Source organism: Triticum dicoccoides, chromosome 4B (assembly GCF_002162155.2).
Source record: "Triticum dicoccoides isolate Atlit2015 ecotype Zavitan chromosome 4B, WEW_v2.0, whole genome shotgun sequence".
Lineage (NCBI taxonomy): Eukaryota > Viridiplantae > Streptophyta > Magnoliopsida > Poales > Poaceae > Triticum > Triticum dicoccoides.
The window spans coordinates 576,451,148-576,454,915 of record NC_041387.1 but is presented as its reverse complement, the minus strand read 5'-3'; positions in this window follow the sequence as shown (position 1 = coordinate 576,454,915).

The window sequence follows — 3,768 nt, the reverse complement described above, 5'->3', positions numbered from 1 at the left end:
CACACAGAAGCTGAATAACAAGAGTCTTACATCCATACATACCGTTTTACACAAGTAGGACCATTATGGTCAAGTCTTAAGTGTATCATCGCAGCGGAAATCTTCAATAACAACTTGGACCCATGCCATCTGCCTTAACCCTACAGGCATTCTGACTGGGAAGCGTCCTAGCTCACACTATCGTCACCAAAATCTCTTGTTCATATACCTGCTCTTTCAAGCCTGGCCAAGTAAATAGCCAGGGACAAGCCAGTGAGTATGTTTGAATGTACTCGCAAGCAACCCAAGAGTGATAACAAAATAATTATGCAAGGCTCTGCTGCTGAATTGGCATTTTTGCGGAAAGCTAGTTTTTCTAATGCAAGTATGATCAACATTTATCAAGGACATGAATGTGTCTGCAACAAGTATCAGGAGGTTACAGACATCAACATCAAGAAAGAGTTATAAACAACTCATGCTCAAGCTCATCGTGACTTCCTCACGAGTCGCATCATCAATATCACCAAACTGTGTTGTTTTTAGAAACATATGGATGTAGCCCAAGAGCGGTTACCCAACTGTCCTTGACCGTGGACACGGCTATTCGAATAGTTTTACACTCTGCAGAGGTTGCACACTTTACCCACAAGATCCGGGGAACTTCCGTGTCATCCACGACCCACGATACCTCAAGTACCCGGGGTAAGAACCCGATCACTATCTTTCCCTAGACGACACTAACAAGGAGTCCACTGGTTGTTCCATATCCTCACGATGTACATCATACGAGACTCGGTCGAGATCGTAACATCCGAGAGGGGACACAACGGTGTATCCGGTGCCCTGTGAAAACAGTCATGGCCGCCCTACCTGGCACGACCCCGTCCCGAGAGAGAGCACCAACTCTCCCCCGTCACTAGTAATGCGGGCTCCAAGCTAGTATTGGCCTAGGTAATCAATAATGCCCTTTCCCATACAAGGGTAGAGTGGTTGCGCATGTAAGGTTGGAATAACGGTCGCAACTTAAACCAATCCGTTTTCAAAACAACACACACTCTTGCCTCGGTACACCACTTCGTCATCAAGTGGTTACCCAACTCATCATCTCCCCCGGGCATAAGTGGCACCCGATGGGGTTTTCGAAAAGTCTTTTGAAAATACTTTGTCTCCATCACCATGCATATTCCCGTCCCCTTTTGCGTAGCAGTACTTTAGCATCCTATCTACTCCCACCGGCATAACCCTCATAAGAAGGTAGGGTCATGCACAATGCAAGTATCAACAAGGAAGTACGGTGGAGTGGTTACCACCTCATCATGATTCCATTGCAATAACAATATGGTGCTATATGACATGCATAAAAAGGGGTTTCATAGACATGGTCAAAGGGTTGCTTGCCTGGCTCCTCAGAGTCTTCAATCCTTCTGGTCCATCTCCGAGTATTTCATTTAATTTGTCAACTAACGTCGGAAACAACACAATAAGCAACACAACAAGGCAGAACATAAAAGTGCTCCAAATATTGTGAGTTGGACTTTTCTAGGATACCTTTGGTCCTATGAAAAATTACCAAAATGGTTTTATTGGAATTGGATTAGTGGATATTTCTGAACATTTCAATATGATGGAATGAAGGGGTTTATGGATTTGCAAGAAGTGTACAGAAATATATTTTTGAAAAATGAGCAAAGGCACCCATTTAACAAACCATGATTTTAGAAGCATCTAGGAGTTGGTTTCACTGGATTTGGAGTTCAAATGAATCTCCTATGAATTTGCAAAGTTGACAAATATGAAGAAATGGCTCATTATATTGTGTGGCACAGAAAGTACTAAGAAAAATGTTCATAAACTAAGTTATGGACTTAAAAGCATCTAGAAATTTGAATCATCAAATTTGGAGGTAATATGAATATTTGAGAGATTTTACAAGTTTCTGGAAAAAGGAAAAGGGAAGAAACAGACAAGGGCTTTACCCTTAAGAGGCGCACAGGGCGAGATTTAGCAGCAGGACGCAACTGGGCCGGCCCAGCGGCTTGGCCGCACGCGCGCAGGGGCCACGACAGAGGCGGCTTCCCGGAAATACACCTTCGCGCGGGAGAGGCGGTAACGGCGGAAGCCGTCTCCACTTAAACGGGCGGGCCCGCCCACTGGGTCGCTGAAGCGCGGGCCCCAGCGGCAGGTCACCTTCAATCTCCCGTGCGGCGCGACGGGAAACAGAGGAGGCGAGGCCGAGCGGCGCCGGCGCTCTCCCCGGTGGCACCGACCACCTCCGTCGGCGCCCAGCACACCGGCGTGCTCAGGAGAGCGTGATGCATCCGTCGAGGTGCGCCACGATCGTTGTGGTGGTCGTACGCGAGCAGCGCATTGCCCGCGGCGGACGGCGGCGATGGTGAGGGTGGAACACGATGCTGCAGCCGCGGAGAGGAAGAAATGGAGCTCGGGAGATGTCCTTGGGGAGGTTTGTGATGCTCTGGTGGAATCTAAAGGGGAGGGGAGAGGCTACAAAGCGCCAATTTAGGAGGAGGCCGACGACATGGCTCCGGCCATGGAGGTGGGCGGAGGGCACGAGAGGGAGAGGTAGGTTGGTCTAGGGGATGCACGGGAGGGGGAGAGAGCAAACGGAGAACAGAGAGGGCTCGGGGTGGCCTTATATGGCGAGGCCACGGAGCACCGTGGACGGCGACCACGGCCGCGGCCTAGGCAACGCTAGGGGCCGAATTGGCACACTGGTCCATGTACGGGGTGCTCGTGGATGTGGTCTATGACCAGGGAGAGAATAGAGGGAGCAGGGAAGGTTTAGAGGCGTCACGCGTGTGAGGTTGCCACTTGGAGCTCTCGGGTGGCCGGCGCGCGTGTGAGCAAAGGTAGCAGGAGGGAGAAGGAGGAGGGGGACCAGGCTGTGGCATGTTGCGGACGTCGAGGAGCATCGTCGGGCGTGCTGGGGAGGCCCGATGTGGCCGGAGGTGCTTGGCAGGGGGCGGCTACAGTGGGGGAGCGCACTGTAGCGTGCTCCAGAGTGTGCCTTTGGCTACCATGGCATTGTATAAGGGGCAGGGGCGTGCCCACTCATGTCTGGTAGCGCTATGGAGAAGTAAACAAGTGGGGAGGGGCATTGGATGCCCTGGAGATCCACTGGAGTGAGGAGGGAGGTGAGAAAGGAGAAGAATGTTTCTGTCCAGGAGGGTAAATGGGGATGTTTCACCCTTCAATCGTTGAGTTGAGGCTAGGGAAGAGTTACTGGAGGTGCAAGGGGACTCTGAGGGGATGTGGTAAAAAGTTGAGCTCAAGGAGAATAGTGTTAGTGGTCAAAATGGTGATTTTTGAAAAGTGGCAGAAGGTGTTTGATAATGGTTTGGGCCAGCAGATGATTTCCAACAGCCATGAGACTCCACAGGGTGAAATGACACATATAATTAGGGCCTTCCACCAATTTGGAGCTTATTTGGGCAAAGTAGCTTATGCAACTTTTGTAAACCCTAGAAATTAGAAGAAATGAACTTGTGTAGATCTAGTTGAGAAAATCACTTCCCCTTGATGCACCACTTGGTGTAGTAGCCTAATTTGGTCATGTAAACATGCTCACAAAAGTTGGGGTCAAGGAGAGAAATTGGTAGTACAAAGTTGTTCAAATTTGATTCTGGACAGGAAGGGTTTTGGGGCACTTTGATCAAGTTAACTTGTTCTCCAACTTGTGCCACTTGGTCTAGATGTATAATTAGAACATTTGAGCATGTCCACAAGGTTTGAGAACATTTGGGAATGTTTGGCAATGCAAAGTTGCTC